Source organism: Schistocerca gregaria, chromosome 8 (genome assembly GCF_023897955.1).
Source record: "Schistocerca gregaria isolate iqSchGreg1 chromosome 8, iqSchGreg1.2, whole genome shotgun sequence".
NCBI lineage: Eukaryota > Metazoa > Arthropoda > Insecta > Orthoptera > Acrididae > Schistocerca > Schistocerca gregaria.
In genome coordinates, this window is record NC_064927.1 from 101,841,001 (window position 1) to 101,864,537 (window position 23,537).

Genomic DNA, 23,537 nt, shown 5'->3' on the forward strand with positions numbered 1-23,537 from the left:
GAGTGTTTGGATTACTAGAGCAAGGAGGGAAAAGGACGAGAGAACGTAGAGGAGGCGTTGAGCAGCTGGCGTCAACAGGTGGAAATTGAAAGATGGAAAGGTGTGGAGCAGGAAGGGAAGGGAGAAGTGGGGACCAGGTATCAGTGGGCAAGGAGGTCAGGCCATCGGGTGGTGGCCAGGAGATGGAGGCGGGTGCCAAGGGAAAGGATGAGAGGATTGGCTGATTGGCGGGAGTGGTGATAAAAGGAAATGGCGGAGGAGCAGACGCGATCGTGAAGGAGGGGGACACCAGCAAGCAAATGAAGTTCGCGGGTGGGGAAACGGTATGGGAGTCGGAGGCAAGCCGGAGAGCACGGTTCTGCACCGTCTGGAGACGGTGGAGATGCGTAGGAGCGGCGTTGCCCCACACAACTGAAGCGTATTCAAGGATGGGTCGGATCAGGGATGTGTAGAGGAGGATGCCGAGATGCTGGGGAAGAGAGGAAGATGGATTTATGAAGGGATAGAGCTGACCCAGGCGCCCCAATGCCTTGCGCCGGATGTCTTCAATGTGGGGATGCCAGGTGACTGCCCTGTCCAGGGTGACCCCCAGATATTTGGCAGTCATTGCCCATGGGGCAGGTGTGCCAAGGACAGTGATGGGGGGGTAGTTGATGGGCCACCGGCGCCTACACATGATGAGAGCCTGGGTTTTCGCAGGGTTGAATGCGAGGCGCCACTTTTTCGCATACTCCATGAGAGTGTCGATGGCGGATTGGAGATGTCGTCGGAGGAGGGCCTTGCTCCGGGAGCGAGCGTAAACTGCCGTATCGTCAGCATACAGGGCGAGATGAACACGCGGAATGGTGGGCGTGTCGGCCGTGTAAAGGCTGTAGAGGACTGGGCCAAGCACACTCCCCTGAGGTACACCCGCCCTGATGCGCCTCCTGGTGGAGGTACCTCCTGGGATACGGACATGGAAAGTGCGGCCCTCAAGGTACGTGGCGATGAGACGGACGTGGCAGGTGGAGAAGCCATGGTCAAAGAGTTTATACAGCAGACCCTCATACCAGACTGAGTCAAAGGCCCGGGAGACGTCGAGGAAGATGGCCCCGAAGTACTCCCTATGCTCGATGGCGTCCAGCGCCTCCTCGATGAGGCGGAGGAGTTGGTGCGTGGTGGCATGGCCACGGCGGAAACCAAATTGAACGTCTGGGAGCACGCGCACCCGGGCGACATGGATAAGGATCCGCTTGAGGTACAGCCGCTCAAACAGCTTGGAGAGGGCGGGAAGAAGGCTGATGGGACGATAACTGGAAGGGGAGCGTGGGTCTTTACCGGGTTTATGGATGGCAATCACCTCCGCATGTTTCCAAAGGGAAGGCAATTGCCCGGTGGAGAGGATGGAATTGAAGGCAGAGGTAAGGATGGGAATGGAGGGTGGGGGAAGCTGTTTGAGAAGCGTGTTGGTCAGGTTGTCGGGACCGCCGGCTTTCCTAGGATGGAGGCACTGAAGCTCCCGGGCGACCTCCTCGTCCGTGACTGGGGTTATGACATCGTCAGGGTCGTGGGCGCCAAGGAACCGGTGGACATGGGTCGTGACCATGCGAACATGGGCGGAGTCGATGGGGTCTTCGATCAGTGTGAAGCTGCGTGCGAAAACATCAGCCAAGGTGTTGGCCTTAGCGTCAGGATCGCACACAGCCGCAGCACCGACCAGGAGGGGGGGAATACGGGACGCTTCTGGAGGAACTGGGAGACCAGGCGCCAGGCAGAAGCGTCGTGGAGGGTGAGAGCAGTGAGCTTTGCCTCCCAGGTGGCGTTGCGATGAGCTTGTATGGCGGCCCGTATCTCGCGGCATCCAGTTAACACGGCGCTTGGTAGCTGGGTCGCGGGTGTGTTGCCATTCACGGATGGTCCGATTCTTTGTCGTGATGAGGGCACGGATGGCCGGGGGTAGGGGACGCAAGTGGGAAGGCGGTAGTGGGGGATGGTGAGGGGTGGCAGCAGCCGCAGCTGCTATGGCAGCATCTGTGAAGTGGGTGAGGGTGAGGTCAGCCCCCACCCTGGCGGCGTCGGGGATAGTGGGCAGAGCCGCCTCAACGCGTCGCCGGTATGCGTCCCAGTTGATGCCCCGTAAGTCCAAGGAGGCATGGGGCGGCTCCAAGGACCCGACAAGGTCGATGGAGTAGATGACAGGGACGTGGTCAGAGGCTAGGGCTGCTCGGGTGGTGGCGGTGATAGGGACGGGGAGACCTTTCACGAGGGCGATGTCAAGGACATCTGGAGGACCACGATGAGGAAAGATGGTGGGATCAAACGGGCTGACTACACGGGCACCATGAGCTTCGACCACACGAAGGAGGCGACGGCCATGGTTGTTCGTGAGGTGGCTGTGCCAAGCAGTATGCTTGGCATTGCAGTCACCCCCAACAAAGAGGTCGCCGCCTAATGACAGGACTCTGGCGAAGTCAGGGGCATGGAGGAGGCCACGGGGCCGACGGTAGATGGCCACAAAGGTCATAGGTCCTAGCACAGTGTGCACGACGACGCCTGTGGCCTCAAGGGTGGCGAGGGCGGGGAGGGTAATAGGGTGGTGGCGGAGGGAGGCGCGGACATATACTGCGGTACCTCCAAACGCGGTCGGCCTATCGGTCCGGTAGCAGCAGAAGTTGGGGACCCGGACGCTGACCCCTGGCTTGAGGTGGGATTCTGTGAGGAGGCAGATATCGACACCTTCGTCTAGGAGAAACTGCCGGAATTCCCCTTGCTGGCGGTGGATGCCATTGGCATTCCAGACGAGGACGGTGAGGCCATGAAGTCTAACAGCCATGACGGGGGGTGGGGAGGATGGCGGTGATGGGGGAGAGGGAGTGGGAAAGGGCAGCAGCAATTTGCTGGGGAATGGAATGTAGGAGGGCGTCGAGGGCCCCAGTGATCGCAGATGTCAAAGCATCCACAACACTGGAGATTAGGTCTCCAAAGACTGGGGGGACGGAGGAGGAGAGGAGAGGGTGCGAGGAAGGACCAGGAGGGGCTCGGGGAATGAGGGGAGGGGGCTTGTTGGGAGCTGGGGTGAGTGGGGCTTGCTGGGGGTAGGGGGAGGGAGGGAGGTGGGTAGGAGGGGGATGGGGGTGGCGAGGAGGGGTGGTGGGGAGGGGTGGGAAGGTTGCAGGTGATTGGGGGGGTGGGAGGGCGGGAGGGAAGATGGGCCAGGCGGACGGTGCCATGCAGGTGGACCTGCAGAGCCAACAGCATGGTGTTCCACAAGGGAAGGGACTGCAGAGCGTCGCTGATGGGCGCGAAACGCCTTGATTTTCGGACAGCCCTGGTAGCTGCCGGTGTGGGCGCCACCACAGCGCGCACAGGTGGGGGGGACATCGAGAGGTTTCGAGCAGGATGTTGATTCGTGGCCGCCGGCGCACTTGACACAGCGCACTGCGCGAGTGCAATCACTCGCATAGTGCGCCAGGCCCTGGCACCGGTAGCAAATGAGAATCAGGCGCCGGGAACGAGGTTTTTCCATGGAGACCGAACAACGGTATATGGCGGTGAGAGTCAAGAGGACTCTATTCGCCGGTGTGTCGTCGGCAGAAACAAAATAGAGGGGGGTGGGGAGTTTGGTGCGGGGAGAGACGACACGGGAAATGACAGCTGGGGTTACATTGAGGGAATGCAGCGCCTCTCGGAGGTCGTCGGTGGTATACTTAAAAGGAAGGCCGCGGACAACGACCCGGAGCCGCCGCGACCTCTGTAGGGAGGTGGAGCAGCCGATTTTCTGGTCTCCAAAGACATGGATGACCTTCCTGAGGTCGGCAGGGGATTGTAGGTAGAGGCGGTAGAGGTCTTCGCCAGCCTGCCGCACGCGGTAGTCAGATTCGGTGATGTGGTCTAGGAGTTGCCGGAGTTGGGTATAAGGTTCGGTATATTCCACCAGGATGGGAGGGGGGGCTGAGGTTTGGGGAGGGAGGGCTGGGAGGGAGCGGGAGGAGTGTCTGCCGCGCTGTCAGAAATCGGCGTAAACTGGTTCTTCACTGGGACCGCAGACAGCACAGTAAGGTGGCGGCGGGGCGCCGTCTTGCGGGGGATGGTGAATCCCTCGGCGTCGGATGCTGCTTTCTGCTTCTTTCCACGTGCAGCGGCGGTGGGGGCGGCTTCAGAGTCAGAAGAGGCCGCAGCAGGCTTCCTCTTGCGGGACTCCTGCTCGACCTGCATGGAGTCGACGGCACTGTCAGCGGCGGCGGCGTGAGGGTAGAGAAACCGCCGAGCTCCCAAGGCGGGGTCAAACGGGTACTCTCCCTCCTCGGCGGCGTCACGGAGGGCGGTAAGGTGTTCCTCCAGGCCCTCCGTGATGTCGCTGTCGTCCATGAAGTCGTCAAAAGAGTCACAGTCCGATTGCTCGGACACATTGACAGCGTCGGAAATATCCGGCATGTCTAGGGCGGACGAGGTACGAGAAAGAGTGGGTTCCTGCCTTTGCCTCGGAGCGCGCGGGCTGGTCCCACGTGAAGGGGGCCCTGACGCGCCACGTTCCCTATCTAACCGCCTAAGGGCGGCGGCATCGATTCCTGAATCGATGCCACATCGCCCAGAAGAGTCAGTAGAAGAGGACAGCGTTAGCGACAAGCCGCCAACGGAAGACGTAGCACTCGCAGGTTGCGAGTCCAAAGAACGAGTCATCTCAGAATCCGGTTGTATGAGCGGGGTCGACATAGGTGGGGGGCCGGATGGGGCCGCTGGCGAAGCTAGCTCCGCCAGGCGGCGATCCGCCACACCCTCAGCTCCGGAACACGCTTCAGTCGCAAGTGACATCGCAGCTCGGAATGGGGGCCCGCGCGCCCCGGTGCTGCGCTTATATGCCCTCGGTGCGCGTGGTGGGGGGAGGGGAGGGCGCGCCGCGGGGCCCCAGAGTCTATATAGGGGGGCGGCGCGCGCGCTGGGCGCCACAACCGTAGCCGACTCGCTAGCGCCGGGTGAGGAGCTTGCCTTGCTTTCTGATTTTATATTATTGTGGTTGAGACGCTTGAAGAAGAAGAATGACAGGCCGCAGCAAGGGAGGAAAGGGGCTCGGCAAGGGTGGCGCCAAGTGGCACCGCAAGGTGTTGCGCGACAACATCCAGGGCATCACGAAGCCCGCGATCCGCCGCCTGGCGCGCAGGGGCGGCGTGAAGCGCATCTCTGGTCTGATCTACGAGGAGACGGGCGGAGTGCTGAAGGTGTTCCTGGAGAACGTGATCCGCGACGCGGTGACGTACACTGAGCACGCCAAGCGCAAGACTGTGACGGTCATGGACGAGGTGTACGCCCTGAAGAGGCAGGGGCGCACCCTGTACGGTTTCGGCGGTTAGGCGGTGTGAGACCGAAGGAAGGAAAGGAAAGAAAGAGAGATTGAAAAACGGCCCTTTTCAGGGCCACCACAGTGTTCGGAAGTTGAAAAGTGCGAAAGAGTCTGTGTTGCTGGTTGTTTTTTTTTCTTTTTTAGTCTACTTGGCCTTTTAGTTTTGTTTGGAGTTTTTTGACGTGGTGTGCGGTGCGGTGCGGTTGGGAGGGAAGGAAGCGTGCCCTTGCGTTGTGTGAGCTCCTTCCTTCCTTCCCTCCCTCTTTGCTTGTATGCTTTTTGTCGGTGGATGGGCTGTGTGTTGCGGCGCGGCTGAGTGCCGAGGGGTTATTTTTGAGGTGTGTTGTTGTGCGCCATGTGTGCTGGTTATGGTCGCGAGACTGTGCGTGCGTGGAGTGGAGGAGGTGGCTAAGTACGTGTGTACAAGATGGCGGCGCCTGTGTGTGTGTGTAAGAAGGAAAAACCGTACACAGAAAGAGAGAGAGAGAGAGAGAGAGAGAAAAGTGGTGCGACGTACGACTGGAATTCTGCTTTGGACGTAGGTTTGTGTGGTGGCCCTGAAAAGGGCCGATTGTTTTGTTTTTGAGCCGAGCCGAGGCGGCAAATGGCGCGCTGCGTGCCAAGGGAGCACGCGGCGGTGCCGATTGCGCTGTCTCTCTTTTAGGCCTTCTTCTCGGTCTTCTTTGGCAGCAGGACGGCCTGGATGTTGGGCAGGACACCTCCCTGTGCGATGGTGACGCCCGACAAGAGCTTGTTGAGCTCCTCGTCGTTGCGTATGGCGAGCTGCAGGTGGCGCGGGATGATGCGCGTCTTCTTGTTGTCGCGGGCCGCGTTTCCGGCCAGCTCGAGCACCTCAGCCGCGAGGTACTCCATGACGGCGGCGAGGTAGACGGGCGCCCCGGCGCCGACGCGCTCGGCGTAGTTTCCCTTGCGCAGGAGGCGGTGGATTCTGCCGACCGGGAACTGGAGCCCAGCCCTGCTTGAGCGGGACTTTGACTTGCCCTTGACTTTGCCTCCCTTTCCGCGTCCGGACATGGCGATGGGCTAGTTTCGAAAGAAGCGAGAAAGAAAAGCACAACGCAAACGGTGCGAGCCGCAGCGAATCGAGCAGCGGAGTGGGTGCCGGCGCTTGCTTGCTTCAGCCTGACAGAGACAGATTGGTCTCTGTTGTTCGGTGGAGTCTAAGCTGGTTGGCTATTCCTCCAAGCTGGCGGTGTGTGTGGGTTGTCCTTTCGTTGTGTTTATGTCCTTTCAGTCTGCTGGGACGGCGTTCCTGGCATGCTTGCAACTTATTGGTCGCGAAGCAGATGTGGCCATCTGGTGGCGTTGAGACGTTGCACACGGTGGCCTAGTGCTCGGAGGAGCGGATTTGTTGACTGCATGGTCTTCTCGTAGAAAAGTCGTGCAGCCTGGCGAAACCTCTCTCTAACAGTTGGAATGTTCGAGACTCGGTGAAGGTCGTCCGACGGGAAGTCCCGAGGGAGGTGCAACGCCAGCCGTAGGATCCGGTTTTGGAGTCGTTGTAGTCTTCCGACATGGCTCGCTGCGGCGTTGCCCCAAACCACAGCGGCGTAGTCGATGAGTGGACGGATTAGAGTCAGATACATCGCAACACCCAGGTCAGGCGGGACTGCAGTTGATGGATTGAGGAAGGGGTAGAGCTGTGTCATTCTACCCGTGACCTTTTTGACTATATCATCGATGTGATGTCTCCAAGTGAGCCCTCTATCCAGCGTTACACCCAGGTACTTTGCTGTAGTGCCCCAAGGTACGGCGGTTCCCCTAATGGTGATCTGCTGTAGAGCAGCTGGAATATGTTTCTTCGTGATGAGGAGGGCTTGCGTCTTAGCCCCATTGAAGCTGAGGCGCCACCTCCTGGCCCACTGACTAAGTGTGTCAGCTGCTGCTTGCATGCGTCGTTGGAGTAGAGCTGCATTCATGCTCCTTGCGTACATCGCTGTATCATCTGCGTAGAGGGCAAGATGGACCCTGTCCATCCGCGGCATGTCTGCAGTATACAGGATGTAGAGTATGGGGCCGAGGACGGAGCCTTGGGGAACTCCAGCCCTGACCAGATGGCGCGTCGACAAGTCCTCCGTGCGGACATGGAAGCTTCTGTTGGCGAGGTAAGATTGTAGAAGGCGGACATGCGGCAGGGGCACACCGAGGTCCAGAAGCTTGAAAAGGAGCCCCTCATGCCATACAGAATCGAACGCCCGTGAGACATCCAGGAAGATGGCCCCGAAAAACTCCCGTCGTTCGATGGCATCAAGGGCCTCTTCGACTAGTCGAAGCAGTTGGTGCGTTGTTGCATGACCAGGGCGAAAACCACATTGTTCGTCCGGCAGTAGACGTTCTTCCTGAATGTGACGTTGTAAGCGTCGGAGATAAAGTCTTTCAAAGACCTTGCTGACTGCTGGTAGTAAGCTGATAGGCCTGTAGCTACTTGGTAAACGAGGGTCCTTCCCAGGCTTCTGGATGGGCACTACCTCCGCATGTTTCCATGCTTGAGGATAGTGTCCAGTGCGGAGAATGTTGTTGAAAAGTCGAGCCAGGTGTTCTATGGCTGCTGGTGGCATCTGTCGCAGCATTTCATTTGTGAGCTGGTCAGGGCTTCCCGCCTTGCGCTTGTTGAGTCGCCGAAGTTCTACGGAGACTTCATCAGCATCCACCTCTTCGATGTGATCGTCGCCCACAGGTGCATTGAGGAATACCGGAAGACGTTGTGCAACCAGTCGAATGTGATCCGGATCCATGGGGTCCATGATGGGCTGGAAATTTCGTTCAAAAACATCAGCGATGGCGTTGGCTTTGTCCGCTGGGCTGCTGGCGATGTTTTGACCGACTTGTAGCGGCGGTATCCTCTGTCGTCGGCTGAGGAAGAACTGCGTGGCTTTCCAAGCAGTACCATCATCAACCCGAAGAGTGGCCAGGCGGTTGGACCATTCCTGATGGCGGTGATTTGCAATGGCAACCTTTATCTCTCTCCTCATCCGGTTTAGTGCCCTCTTCGTTGCTGCGTTTCGTGTCAGCTGCCATTCACGGAATAGGCGATTTTTGGTGGTTATCGCCTCCATTAGATGTGGTGGCAGTTGCCGTGATCGGTCAGGTGGTTCGGATCGCGGCCGCGGTGTGGCCCGGTGCACCGCCTGTATAGCACAGTCTTGAAGGAATCGGGCATAGCCATCAACTCCAACCTCAGCAGCATCTGGTGCATCTCGGAGGCCCTCAGCGATCAGCTCCTGGTATCGGATCCAGTTGGTGTTCCTGGTCTGGATTCCTCTCCGCGACACTGGCTGAGCATCGACATCGATGTCAAAGATAACTGGAACATGGTCCGAGGATAAGGCGTTGCGAGTGCTGGCAGATATAACATAGGGCACCCCCTTGGCCACCGCAATGTCAAGCACGTCTGGAGGTCCACCATTGTTAGGAAAGTGGGTGGGATCATGAGGTCCGAGGATGATGGCGTTCCACCGCTGTGCGACTCGGAGAAGTTTTCGTCCGTGGTTGTTGGTAAGACGAGAATGCCATTCAGTATGTTTTGCATTAAAATCACCGCCAGCAAAGACCTTTCCAGGTAATGTCAGCAGCGCTTCAACGTCCTGTTGGAGTAACTGCCTGCCAGGTGGACGGTAGACAGCCACAAACGTGATGCGCCCATGTGAGGTGTCAACAGCTACAGCAGTTGCCTCCATCGCTTGTAGTGGCGGAAGCTGAATCTGATGGTGCGCCAGTGAAGTCCGGACGTAGACCGCAGTACCACCGCCATGAGTTGGTCTGTCAGTCCGATAGCACACGTAGTTCGCTGCTCGGACGTGAACTCCAGGCTTGAGAAAAGTCTCCGAGACGAGGCAAATGTCAACGGCTTCATCTCGCAGCAGCTGACGAAATTCGCCATCTTGGGTGCGGATGCCCTGGGCATTCCACACGCATACAGTGACTCCTCGTTGACTACGGGCCATGCTGGGTCTTCAGTGGTCCGGTGGTGATTGCCTGAACGGCTGCACTAACAGCGGCGATGAGTTGCCGCGGGATATCCCTGAGAAGCTCCCGAAGTTCTTGCAGGAGGAGCTTCATTTCTTCCATGCTGGAATCGGCCGCCTGGGAGGGTGCAGATGCAGTGTGTGGGTGTTGAGCTGGGGTTTCCACGACGACAACCTGGCGTCCCTGTTGGAAGCGGTAGTGTTGTCCCTGGTCTTCACTCTGTTGCTGATCAGGACGCAGTGCTGGTGGTCGCACTGTGCCTCGTGGACGGCGGGCCTTCTTGTTGTCTGCAGCTGTTGCAACAGTGGCTGGCGCCGTCGCAGGTACGGGGGCCTGCGGAGAGGAGCCAGGGGAAACAGCAGCAGCAAAACTGACTCCAGGTCTGACTGGTGCAGGCCGCTTTATTGAGCCAGGGCGCTGGCCACGGCTCCGTGCCGCAGCCCGTTGGAAGCTGGAACAGCCGCGGTAAGAGGCAACATGTTCTCCCCCACATCCAGCGCATTTGGGCGGTCCATCTGTCCGCTGCCGTGTGCAGTCGCGACTAGCGTGCTCCCCTGCACACTTAACACAGCGTGGGGGTAGCGTGCAGAACCGTGCTACATGCCCAACCATTTGGTAGTTGTAGCACTGAGGTTCTCCCCTCTTCGAGCGGAGTTTTTCCGTAGTGACTGGTGTCGCCGCTATCTTCGTGACCTGCCACAGCCCACGGTTGTGTGGGATATCACAAGTGACCACTAGGACCAGCGGCGTCTCCTTTCTGGTTCGGCGAGACGGTAGGCGGGTTATCGACCTGAGTCCAAATCCATAGCCCATATCCTCCAGTTGCTGCCGGATGTGATCCAGGCTGTAGTTTCGAGGGAACCCTCGAAAGACGATCTTTAGCGTCTTGTCCGTTGCCGACGGATAAGTGTAGAACGGCTTTTCCTGTTCTCCGAACGCAGCCGTAACCTTTCTGTAGTCATCAGCTGTTTTCAGCGTGACCTTGTACAGGTTGGTGCCGGCAGGCTTGATGACAACGTTGTCTTGGCCAACAAGACGAAGCAGCATCCTGTAGAGGCCGTCGTAGTCTTCAGTATGTTGGACCACAATAGGCGGCGGCCTTGGTTCACTCTTCTGAGTAGGTAACTCCACACCCTCAGCGAGCTCATCATAACTGTTTGTCGTCGGAACCGGCGGTGCAGATGACAGTTGAGCCTTCCTCGCCGGCCGTTTGACGAGTTGAAAACCTTCCTCATCGACGACGACATCCGCCGGTTTTGCCTTCTTTCCCTTAGGAGGGGCTCGAGTAGTTCCTGTGGCGGTGGTCGCCCTCCTTTTCTTCGTCCTGGTGGAGGTGGCCGCTTCTTGTCGTGCCGCCGTCTCGTCGTCAGATTCGGGCAGCGGTACTTGCAGTGCAGCCGACTCGAAATCCATAGTCGTGTCCAATGACGATGCCTGGGTCGTCTTAGGTGGGGGGCCGGATGGGGCCGCCGGCAAAGCAACCTCTGCCGGACGACGATCCGCCACACCCTTCGCTGTACGGACATCCTCTCGCTCCGACATCTCAGCGCAGACTCGCGTGCGTGCGTACGTCGCGTCGCGTGGCGCGTGCCGGCGCCGGCGGGGTGGGGGTCCTTTATGGGTTCGGGTGCGTCGGCCGGTTGCGCGCGCGCCCCATTGGTCGGCGGCCGCAGCAGGGTGAGCTGGTAAAGGTGCGGCGGCGGCGTGCGGCGGGTGCCACTGTGTGGGGAGACGCTGACTAGAGCGGAGCGCTTGACTGACTGACTGCGTGCCTGCCTGTCTGTTTGTTCGTGATGCCGCCCAAGACTAGCGGGAAAGCCGCCAAGAAGGCTGGCAAGGCGCAGAAGAACATTTCGAAGGGCGACAAGAAGAAGAAGCGCAAGAGGAAGGAGAGCTATGCCATCTACATCTACAAGGTGCTGAAGCAGGTGCACCCTGACACGGGCATCTCGTCGAAGGCGATGAGCATCATGAACAGCTTCGTGAACGACATTTTCGAGCGCATAGCGGCCGAGGCTACTCGCCTGGCGCACTACAACAAGCGCTCGACCATCACGTCCCGCGAGATCCAGACCGCTGTGCGGCTCTTGCTGCCTGGCGACCTGGCCAAGCACGCGGTGAGCGAGGGCACGAAGGCGGTGACCAAGTACACGAGCTCCAAGTAAGGAGGTGGCTCTTGGAAATAGGAGGCTCGTCCGCGGCGCGGCGAGAGCGGCAGAAGAAAAGAAAAAACGGCCCTTTTCAGGGCCACCAAAATGCCTTTGCGGGAAGGGCGGAATTGTTGTTGTTGTTGTGAGCGGGTGGACGGCGGCACAGCTGTAGCTGTAGCTGTAGCTGTAGCTGTGGTGCGGCGCCGGCGCCTTTGGTTTTGGTGTGACGTTGGGATACGCACTTTAGCCACAGCCGGGTCGTGGGCGTGGGTGTTTCGAGACGTGTTGGTGTTAGGGGGGCGGATCGCTGGAGTTGGCTTGTTTGATATATTTTTTGTCCCCTTTGTATGGTATGGCCGGAGGTGTGGAACGGAAAAGAAAGAAAGAAAGGAAGGAAAGCAAACCGCGATTGTCGGATGTCACACCGTTGGTGGCGAGGGTGAGAAACACGTTGCCGCCTACTGCTGCTCTGCGCCGAGCGGGTGGGTTAAGTTAGTTAGTTGGTTGGTTGGTTGGGCGACGTAAAAGTGGAGCGTGGAGGTGTGTGTGAACATGAGGAGACACCCATTGTATTGTATTTGTACGCGCGAGGTGAGTTAGGAGACACGCGCCACAACGTACGGTACCCTCTTTCGACCTGACGTCTGACGCCTGCTTTTTGTTTTTGTTTTTGTTTTTGTTTGTGGAGGCGGTGTCGTCATTCTGGATGTACGTGTATTTTCCGTTCAGTTGAGTGAGGTGACGCGAGACGACGGGGTCGGTGGTGGTGGTGGTGTTGTTTTTTTTGTTTTGTTTTTGTTTGTTGTTGGCACCGGTGATCCGGTCCGTCGCCCCGGGGATGAAGAGGGGCACCCGACGGTAACGAGAGGTTGCACTTTGTGATCGGTCGAATGTCCGGGGTGCGAGGAATACGGTGGGGGGGTTGAAAAGAAACGCCAGTGTAGGGCAACGAGACGGTGAACGTTCCCGTGGTGTCGGAGGTGTGCAGTGGGGAAAAAAAGAAAAGCGCGTAACGGCGCGGCTGCTGTAAGTGTAAGTGTCTGCCGTGGTGGAAACGTTCTCTCTAACTTTGGTGGTGTCTCCTGTGTGTCCCCTCGCACAAGACGCTCTCTGGGCGGGTTTGATTCATTCATTCATTCATTCATTCATTTTTGGACGTGGGACCACGCATTGTCACATAGCGTAGAATGCGCAAGAGTTCAGTGAGACTGGCGACGGTATATGGTCTGAGCAGCGTCAGCTGCACTGCACTCCCCGGAAAAGAATCTTGATGCCATGCTAACTGAAATTTGGTGGACGGGGTTCTCAAGGCTTTTTTTCCTATTTGTTGTTTGTCTAGTTAAGATGGTGAAATGACGTCGAAGAAGCAGTATTGTGCTCACAGAAACGGAAACAAACTGTTATGGAAATGCCCTAGTTGATGAAAGGAAATGTGTTTGAATACAGGAAGGTAAAGACCAAGTGCGTTGAAAGAAACGTTGTGAAGGAACGAACGTTCCCTGAATTGGTTTCTTTTTGTTCCCGAGTTGTACAATGGACGACGTTGTGCCATATCGCAGCATCACATCATCCCCAGGTTTTATTTCAATTGAGCGATAAAAAAAGAAAAAAGAGAAAAACAAGAACACTATCGAAATGGTCTATGGTGTGTGACCCACAATTGTTGTCTTTAAATCACTTACCCAACCATGTCGTAATTTTTTTTTTTTTTTTTTTTTTTTTTACAGTGGCTGCCCAATGACCTAGATATAACAGAGAGAGAAACACATGGCGTGTCAGATGTTTGTTTTCTTTTCCCCCCGTCAAGTGGTAAATGCGAACACTGTGAGCTGTAATTGACGATCGACACTAGTATGGCGCGAAAAGGGGGTGCCACCTGTGCAGTTGTGGGTGAAACTTTGGTGATGGGCTGTCATGCGGCATCGCGTGCGTTCATTACCCCTCGTCGTCGTCGTCGTCGGCGGCGGCGGCGGCGGCGCCGCAGCTCCGTCCAGCTCGCGCTCTCGGAAACAACCCTCTCGTAATGCCGCGTCTCCGTCACTGCAATTTTCAAAGGGAAACCTGTGTGGCCGGTGGGGGTGTGTCAACCGTTGGCCTCAAGCTCCGCCGACAAAAAGTGTTGAGTGTATCCAGTGTGAGAGAGGTTGACGCTTTTCGTGGTGTGTGTGTGTGTGTGTGGCAATGTTTTGAAAAGTTTGCAACGTACGTTGAGAAGTGTTGACGCTGAAACTTGCGGGCTGTGTGGCCCTGGTGGTTGGCTGGCTGGAGACGCGGGCGTGTCCAGTCGGTCGGTTGTTGTGGCTGAAAGGTACGTATACGGTTCCGCCGTCCCGTCGGAACTGCGTCTGTCTGGAAGGTATGACGTGACGTGCAGTTTTTATTAGGTCAGCCTTGTTGTGTATTGTTCCATTTGTTGCTCACTCGTCACCCGTATTTGGTGTGGCGATGTATGTGGACGTACTGCTGGATCAGTGTCAGGGTTTCCGTGGGAGGTGTTGGTTGGATTTGCCTGACACGGCTGAGTCCGCAATTGCCCTCCCGTTCGTTGATGTGATATGTGGGTTCTGAGGAAGAATGTGTACGAGATAGTTGCCCTGCCCTGCCCTGCCCTTTCTTTCGCGTTCGTGTGTGCCCCCCTTGTTGTGTAGTGTGGGTTGAACATGGTTCTTTACCGAGTGGGGGGGGGGGGGAATGGGATCGACGGATCGTTGCTGTTGCTGTTGCTGTCACCCCTGTCCTACGAGAAGGTGTGTCAACCGGGGTTTCGGTAGTCGTGTGTGTAGGGGACGGGGAGAAGCAAAGTGGAGAGTGCGGCATGGGCAGAGAGTGGAATTGGGGCGCGTTGATGTTGGGAAACATCCCCCAAGGGTTGCGGGATGTGGCGGTGAGAGCGGGGGGCGGGGGAGAAAAGAAAAGCGAAAAAGAACAAAGGAAGAGGAGGAGGCCCCAAAGACCTGTCGTGTGGTGTCGGCCGAACGCGTGTGCGGGGCAGCGTCGGCACGGAGAAGCGAGGAGGAGAGAGAGAGAGAGCTGGTCTGATGGGTATTTTTAACCCCTGTACTCGAAGGACCGGATCTGTCCTTGATCCCTGCCTTCTGTCTGATTATGTTGGGTAACAAAATGATGGGATGATAGGGTCTCTTGGGTGTGTGTAGATGTTTGTTGTTTAAGTGAGTGTTATGAAGTTTTTATTTTATTTTTGTTTATCATGGTATGTTGTAGTTTCTGGTGTTTTGTCGTGATGGGAAATGTCGTTCTTGGGTCGGGTGGATTTTGTCCCAGATTTCTGATGAGTAGGTGGTTCGAATCCGTGGTTTGGTGGAAAAACTTTATGGATTTTCTTTGGATGATTTCCGTGATTTTGAGTATGTTATGATTTGTGTATATGTCTCGGTTTGTCTGGTACCGGCCAGCATCAGCAGCAATTCTGAAGTATTTGTTCTGCACCCTTTTTTACTTTTGTTATGTTGGTGTCTGCGGCCATTGGACCAGATTTCAGAGCCGTAAGTGATGGCTGGTTCCTATGACGGTTTTGAAGATTTTCTTTTTGGCGCGCATATTTATTCTGTTTCCTTTGATGATTGGGTACAGTCTGAATATTGCTCCTGCAGCCTTGTTACAAATGTGTGTAACATGGTCTCTAAATGTCAACCTCTTGTCTAGCTTGATGCCTAGATACTTTATTGTGCCTGACCATGGAAGATTGTTATTTCTGAAGCGCATATGCAGCTTAGGAGGTATTCTTTTGAATGTGAATCGTATTGCTTGGGTTTTCTCCGCCTTTATTGTTATTTTTTTCCATTGGTTAGCACATTTCTGGATGGATTGTAGGTGTTGCTCTATTTTTGTGACTCTATATTGCAGGTTAGAACTGCTGCGGTAGACTGCAATGTCGTCTGCAAATAGTGACAAGTGTCCTCCCAGCTGTTTGTGTATATTGAGTAGAGAATGGGCCCCAGCACTGAGCCTTGCGGGACTCCAGCCTCTATGGATCTAGTGTTACTTGCCGCTCCTGGTACATGGACATAGAATGCTCTGTTGCGGAGAAAAGAAGCAATAATGTGGATGGGGCAGTTGTACTGGTGGAGCTTGTAGATAAGGCGTTATCCGAAGGCTTTTCCAATGTCAAGCAGGACTGCTCCAGTACTGTGTCTAATGTTTCTGGCCTGACATATGTGCTCGACTAGTCTGGTCACCTGGTGGATGGTGCTGTGTTCTTTGCGGAATCGGAATTGTTCTGGGATGATTATGTTGTTATCCTTTAAGAATTTCTTCAGTTCAGTTTGAATGAGCTTTTCGAGAACCTTTCCAAGGAAGTCTAACAAGGAAATTGGTCTATAGTTTTGCGGAAATAATAAGTCCTTGTTTGGCTTTGGTAATGTGATGATTCGGGCCTGTTTCCAAGTAGTTTAGTCTGAAGCAAGCATTATATATTGATGTTAGATAGATAATTGATAGTTGCTGGAGGTAGATGATGTAGTAGTTGCGGTTTGATGGAATCTGGGCCTGATGCCTTCATAGGATGTATGTTTGTGATGTCATAAGATATGGGGTTTCTGCGTTTATTGGATTGAAAGATGTTCTGATCGGGCACTTAGGATGCGGTTTTACCCTTCTGAGTACCATTTCCTGGTGGTCATCAGTTTCGTCATCTACCGCATCTGGTGCTTGGAATTGCCTTTCTAGTGAATCCGCCAGTGCTTCAGCTCGGTCTGTGGGGTCGTTGACTATTCCACGTTCCTTCCCCATGGAGCGGCTGTATAGATGTTTCGTGTTTAGTTTACGAGTGTTAAGAATTTTCCAGAATTTTTCCTGGTTCCTTTCTGCTTCTCGTAACGTTTCCTCCCACGCCTCGCTACGGTGGTTTTTGGAGCTCTCTTTTTGATCCTCCCGGCCAATTGCTCTGATTTTCGTCGGTCGGCTGGGTCCCTGTAGTTTTGCCATCTCTTTCTGGCGCGCGCGGGCTGCGGTTGGCGCCTTTGGTGGCAACGGCCAGGGCAAGCAGCGGTGTGTGGTGTGGTGCGGGGCGGGCAGGGGCAGGGGCAGTGGTGGTTGACGGATGGCCTGGGGGCCGAAAAACGGGCCGGCCGGCGGACGGCGGACGGCGGACGGATGTTGAGAGAGGCGGCGCGCACGCGTCTCGCGCGGACACAGGCGCCACAGCGTTGATTGGAAGGAGGTGCGGTGCGGTGCGGTGCGGGGATGGGCCCAGGAAAAAAGACGGTCGTGGCCCCTGTCTTGGGTGCGTGTCGACGTCAGCACGTCGGTGTGGTGTGGTGTGGGCAGGGAGGGGGGAAAAGTGGGCTGCGGGCTGCGGAGGAAATGGTGGTGGGGAGTAGGCACATGTGGGCGGGCGCAAAATCGGCCGGTGCCCGTAAACCGCGGCGGGATATTGGGTGGAAAAGAGGGAAATTGTAGAAAGGAAAACAAGCGGAGGGGGCGAACGTGGTGGCGGTTGTGTTTGTGGGCATGTGGTGGTGGGACGGGCGGGGGCGAGGCGACAGCTTGCTTTTTCTTTTTATTTTATTTTATTTTACTTTATTTTATTTTTTTGTTGTTGTTGTTTTTTTTTTTGCGTGTGTGTGGCCTTGGAGAGGCTGGTCTGTCTGGCTACGCTTTGGGTGCGTGTGTTGGTACTTTTTCGTTTTTTATTCTTCTGCAGAGCAGGGGCGGGGCGGGTGCGCGGCAGTGGGAACGGCTGGCTGGCTGGGTGGCTGGACGGGCGGCCACCGCACCGCACCTGTGCCCAGAGGAGGAGGAGGAGGAGGAGACGCTGGCGGCGGGCCCGGCTCCTGGGGCTGTTGCATGCGCTGTGCAAGAAAGGAAGAGTGGGTTTGTTTGGCTGGTGAAGTGCATTATTTAAGTCTGGGCTTGCCGGCCTGGCTCGATGCGCAGGTAGATAGATGCCGGCGGCGACCGCAGGCAGGCGCGTTGTGTGTACAGAGGGACGAGCCATGTGTTTTGCAAGCAGGACGTAGCGTGCCGAGTGGAGAGGCGGCGGCTCGGCTCGGCCCGGTTCGGGAATCGGCCCGGCGGTGCCGCGCTGTTGTCGCGGACGTGAGCGCCCCCTGGCGGGCGGGTGGGTGGTTGGCGGCGGCGTGGTGGACGCGTGTGGCAGTTGTGTGCACGGTTGCTTGGGCGAGTGAGCAGTGGCTGGCGGTGTTGGCGCGTCGTCGGGGAGGTATGTGTTGCGGCCGCGTCTGCTGCGCGCTGCGTCGTTGTGTCGACTGTGTGTGGGCGGCGTTGTTGTGGGCACGTGTGCTCTGCCGAGGGCGTCGTAAAAAAGTGGGTCGCGGTGTGCGTGCGTAGCCCGTGATGATGTATGTGCGTCGCGTCGCGTCGCGTCGCGTCGTTGTGTGAGAAACGGCTGCCGAGAGGTGTGTGGTAAGTGCGAAGCGCGAATGTGCGGCGTTTGGCGGTTTCGGTGTGTTTTCTGTTTTTGCGGCGTGAGAGTGGGGCTGGCTGGCTGGCTGTTGTTGGTTGCCTTGTGTGTGTAGGTTGATGGCGCGACGCGGAGGGGACGCCATTTGCTGCGTGCCTTGCCTCGCGTGTGGGGTGTACACGTGTGTTGGCGTGCCGTGCATGTGTTTGGGTCGTGGGGGCGGTGTTTTTGTTTGTATTTTGATTTTCATTTTTTGGCGTGTTGTGTTGTGTATGGCAAGGGCGAGAGGAGTAGTGCGGTAGTGGTAGTGCAGTAGTGTCGTTGCGGCACGGGCGTCTGGTGGGGCTGTGCGTCGTGGCGGGAAAGGTGTGTAGGTTGCGGCGATGCGGCGAGCCCGTCGTTTGACGGTGTGCCGGGTGAGTTGCGCTGCGAATCGAGTGTGGCGGGAAGGGAGCTGCGTGGCGACTGCGTCGTTGGCAGCAGGGGCTGTGCTTTTGAGAGTTTGTTTGATTTTCGGGACGACGACGACTGGTTGGTTGGTTGGTGGGTGGGGTGGCGTGCGCGTTTGTCGTACTGGGCGAGTCGATTGCCTGCCGGCTGGCGAAAGGTGCGCAGCCGCCTGTGTCGCGCTCTGTTTTTTTTTTTTTTTTCCTGTGTGTGTCGGCTGCGTTTTGTTTGCGGTGCGCGCGAAAACGGTGGTGCCGAAAGTGTGCCGGCGTGGCGTTGCGGCTGCGACCGCGACGAGCCGCGGGCGCGCCATTTGGTTGGTGTTGCGTGAAGAGCGGCTGTGTACGGGTAGTGGCTGTAGCCGTACGTGCAATCCGGCCCGGCCGCCAGCCCAGCCCAGCCCAGCCCAGCCCAGCCGAGTCGGGTGAGCGGCGGCCGACACGTGGTGCTGTGCTCTCTCGGCTCGGGGGGGTTTGTTTGTGTGTGTGTGTGTGTGTGTGTGTGTGTGTGTGTGTGTGCGTGTGCGTGTGCGTGCATGCGTGCGTGTCTCGTTCGCTCTCCGGAATCTGCTCGTTCTGCTGATCCCCGCCTGTCGGCGTCGTTTATTTTACTCATTTATTTTTTACTTGTTGTTTGTTTTTCGACGTCGTCTTGTAGTTTTGTCCTTTGCGGCGTGCCGACGACCCGCCGCGCGACCTTATGAAACCCCAAAGCGTGGCGTGGCCGAGCCGCAGCAGCTAAGGGGGTGTGGCCGCCTCGACGCCTTAACCTAACTTCTTTAAGCCCTTAACGCAGCCACCTAACCTAACCTAACCTAACCTAACGTAACCTCACGTAACCTAACCTAAGCTCTTAAGCCAACCCCCAAGTCGCCTTAACCTAACGTACGTGACCGCAACCTTAGCTTAACGCCTACGTTAACACGTGATGTGACGTCACGTCAACGCTTAACCTAACCCTGACGCCTTCTTAGCCTAACCTAACGTAACCTAAGGTAAGGTAACCGTGAAAGAAAGAAACCACCTTTGTTTGACGTTGAGGCGTGTAAGGTCGGCTGTGAGGGCAGATTCGGTGTGTCTGTAGTTGGGGCTGGCTGGTAATTTATTTTGTTTGTTTGTTTGTTTGTTTATCGTTGTTTTGTTTTGTTTTCGCCTGTGGCGGGTTGTTGGCGCTCCGTCGGCCGGTGCCATGTAGCGCAGTCGGCGATCGTAAAAAAAAAAGAAAAAAGAAAAAATGTGTTGGAAGGGCTGTGGGTGTTGGCGGGCGAGGCGAGAGGAGGAGGACGGCCCGCGGCCGTGGCCCGACGGCTGCGGGCCGATCGGGAAAACGGCGGAAGGCGATGGGGCGGCGGAGGTGCGTTTGTGCACGGCCGTCATCGCCGCACGACTCGGCTCGTGTGGCTGTGGCGCCGGCCGCGGTGGCCGGGCTGCCGCGGCGACGGTGTGGGAGTTTTGACGAAGGTTTGGCCATTGTGGCGCGTCGTCGGCTGGGGCTGTGGGGGCGGCATTTGGGCGGGGGCGGCGATTCTCGGCGGCCGACCCAGGCTGTGGCGCGCGGTAGCTGCAGTTTGGCCGTGGTTTGCGGCGCCGCCGCGGCGACTGGTTGGCGACCGTGGTGTCGGTGTGTGTAGCCCCATCCTCGGTGGTTTGAATGGCGCGGGTGGTTGCGGCGCAGGTTGGGGGCTGCTCCGCGCAGGCTGTCGGACGTTGGGCGGTAGCAAGCGCGGGAGGCGCGGCGCGGCGGCGCGGCGGCGCGCCGAGTGGCGGCCGCTCTCTCGGCCGTCCGCGCCCGCCCGCGACACTGGCTGGGCCAGGCGCGTGCGCGGCTATTCTCTGCTGCGCGCCCCTCGCTGTTGTGCGTCGTCGAAGGAGAGAAGGAAGCGAAACAAAAAAAAAAGAGAACAAGCAAATGATGGCAGACCAGGCGGCTACGAACGAGACTGCCGCGGCACCCGCCGCCACCGGCACTACGAAGAAGGCCTAGTCTGCGTCGTCTGCGAAGAAGCCGCGCGCCAAGCCTGCGCACCCGCGCACCTCTGAGATGGTGACGGCCGCCATCAAGAGTCTGAAGGAGCGCGGCGGGTCGTCGCTGCAGGCGATCAAGAAGTACATTGCCGCGCACTACAAGCTGGACGCGGAGAAGCTGGCGCCCTTTATCAAGAAGGCAAGGCTCGTGGTGGCGGTGGTGCGAAGAAGAAGCGCGCCGCTCCGGCCAGCAAGGAGAAGAAGGGGGCCCGTGCGGCCGGCGCAAAGAAGGCTGGCGGCGTGAAGGCGGCGACCGGTCGGAAGGCGGGCGCCGCCAAGAAGGCGTCTGCGGCGTCGGCCGCTCCCGCGGGTGCGAAGAAGGCGGCTGCGGCCAAGCCGGCCAAGGCCAAGTCGCCGTCGAAGGCGAAGAAGGCCGCCAAGGTTCCGACGAAGAAGCCGAAGGCGCCGCGCCCGAAGAAGGCGACGGCGACGCCGTCTAAGGCGAAGGCTTCGCCCAAGAAGAAGAAGTAAAAGGGGCAGGGAAGGGTTGGCGGTTGGCGCTTGACACCGTCGCCTGGTGGCCGGCGCGCAACCAGAGGCTGTCGCGCGGTCCCGGACAAAAACAAAAACGGCCCTTCTCAGGGCCATCAAAGCACGTCGGGAATGTGTTGATTGTCGTGGTCGGTCGGTTGCCTTGTTGTTGTCTGTCTTGCTTGCTGGCGTTTGTTTGTTTCATGTGTGGATGTTGTTTGCGTGCCGCGGTGGTTGGATTGTGGGGTCATTGGCGGGCGTGGGCGGCGGCGCGCGGTTGTGGTTGGTGTTAAAGTGTATTTTATTTTTTATTTTTACCTATTTATTTTGCGCCGCGTTTGTTTGTTTGTCTTGGTGGTGGTTTTGGAATACTCTTTTTTGCTTTGCTTTCCGGGCGTCACGTTTTGTCTCGTGGTCTGTGTGGGTGGCGCATTTGACGCTTGCGACTTGCCTCGGCCGGTGCGGTGCGGTGCTTTTTTTTTTTTTGGAAACGGCGGCGCCGGGCCGAGCCGTGCCGGGGGTGGGACGACTGGACTGGAGTGAGTGGGGAACTAGTCGTTGCGACCGACAAAGTTTTGCTCGCGACGGAGAGACGTTAGTGGCCCTGAAAAGGGCCGTTTTGTTTGTTTTTTTGGCGGTGTGCGGTTTAGGCGCGCTCGCCGCGGATGCGGCGCGCGAGCTGGATGTCCTTGGGCATGATGGTGACTCGCTTGGCGTGGATTGCGCACAGGTTGGTGTCTTCGAAGAGGCCGACGAGGTAGGCCTCGCTGGCCTCCTGCAGGGCTCTGGAAGCGCAGGTCGGTCTTGAAGTCCTGGGCGATCTCGCGCACTAGGCGCTGGAATGGCAGCTTGCGGATGAGCAGCTCTGTGCTCTTCTGGTAGCGCCTGATTTCTCGCAGGGCGACGGTGCCCGGCCTGTAGCGGTGGGGCTTCCTGACACCGCCGGTGGCGGGCGCGCTCTTCCTCGCTGCCTTGGTGGCGAGCTGTTTGCGCGGCGCCTTTCCGCCGGTGGACTTGCGGGCCGTTTGCTTTGTCCGGGCCATGGCTACTGCGGATGCGGATGCGGCGTGGATATGCGTGCGCGACGGCGTCCGGTGCTGCCTTGACAACGTGCCCGCGCGTCGCACACCCGTTGCTGCAGACCTCTCAAGTGAGAGAGGTGGGGGGGGGGGTAGGAGGAGGATATTACCCATGGGCATTGCCTCCATCGGCAGTGGACAAAGCCGAAATGTGGGTTGGACTTCAGCTGGGGGTTTTGGCTTCAGGGTGGGAAAGTTAGGAGGACGTCAGGTGGCGCTAGGCCAAAGAAGGAAAAAGAATTAAAGAAGAGAAAGAAGAATGAAAAATTGAGTCAGGCCCTAGCGGCGAAGAAGTGCTACAGGGCGTTGGTACGACTCTCTCTGGTCTTGCGGCGCTCCAAGTCCGCGGACGAGTGATGGGCTCTGTCGTACAGCTTCTGCGCTCTGATGCGGAAGCCAGGGAGGACCTCGGGGAGATCCGCCGCTGCGTGAAGTGGAGGTGCCGGAAACATCCAGGGCACGTGGAAGACCCTTCGGAGCGCTTTGTTTTGAGCTGTCTGCAGCCGATGGAGGTGACAATGTGCAGCATTGCCCCATGCAGCGCTGGCATAGTGGAGAAGCGGCAGGAGAAAGAGCCGGTAGATATGCAGGCCATTTTCCACCGTTAAAGAGGACCTCTCGTTGAGAAGTGGGTAAAGTTGGGCCAGCCTGGCATCAAACTTCTTCCTGACAGCAGTGACCTGGGGTTGCCAGGTGAGGTGGCTGTCGAGGGTGACCCCCAGGTAATGTGCCTGGGTACTCCAAGGCAGGGCCCTCCCGCCAAGCCGGATGTTGAAGGCGTGGTGGGGTGACGGCCGCCGCGTAAACAATACTGCCTGGCTCTTCTCAGCGTTGAAGTGGAGTCGCCATCGGGATGCCCAGGAGAGGAGCGCATCGCAGGCTGTCTGCAGCCGCCAGTGGACGACTTCCGCCCGCCGATGCGAGACGAAGAACGCGAGGTCATCGGCGTAGATGTACCGCTTTACTTGAGGTGGCTGCGGAACGTCAGCTGTGGAGAGCGCGTAGAGAGTCGGCCCGAGGACTGACCCCTGCGGTACCCCCGCGAGGATAGGCCGAGGGGACGAAAGGTCGTCGCCAACCCGCACCCGAAAGGTGCGGCCAGTCAGGAAGGACGCGATGAGTCGGAGTACAGCGGGCGGGAAACCTTGGGAATGCATCTTCCAAAGCAAACCGGCGTGCCAGACGCTATCAAAGGCGCGCGAGGCGTCCAGGAAGATGCCAGCGCAGTAGTGCCGACGATTGAAGGCCTCTGTTATCATCTCGGTAACACGGATGAGCTGCAGTTCCGTGGACAGGCCAGCCCGGAATCCGAATTGTTCCGGTGGCAGCAGCTGGTAGGCGTCAATGTGGTGTTGCAGTATGCGGAGGTACAGGCGTTCGAACACCTTCCCAACCTGCGGAAGCAGGCTGATGGGCCTGTAGCTGGCGGGCAGGCGACGGTCTTTGCCCGGCTTGGGCACAGCAACGATGATCGCGCGGGTCCAGGCGCGCGGAAAGGTACAGCAGCGCACGATCAAGTTGAAGAGGGCTGTGAGAAATATCACAGCCTCTGCAGGCAGTTCCCGTAGGGCACGGCTGGGAATTTCATCTTCGCCCGACGCCTTGCTCGGGTCGAGGGCATGCAGCTGCGCAGCGACCTCCGCTGTGGAGAAGACTTCAGGTTGAGCGTCAGCTTCTTCA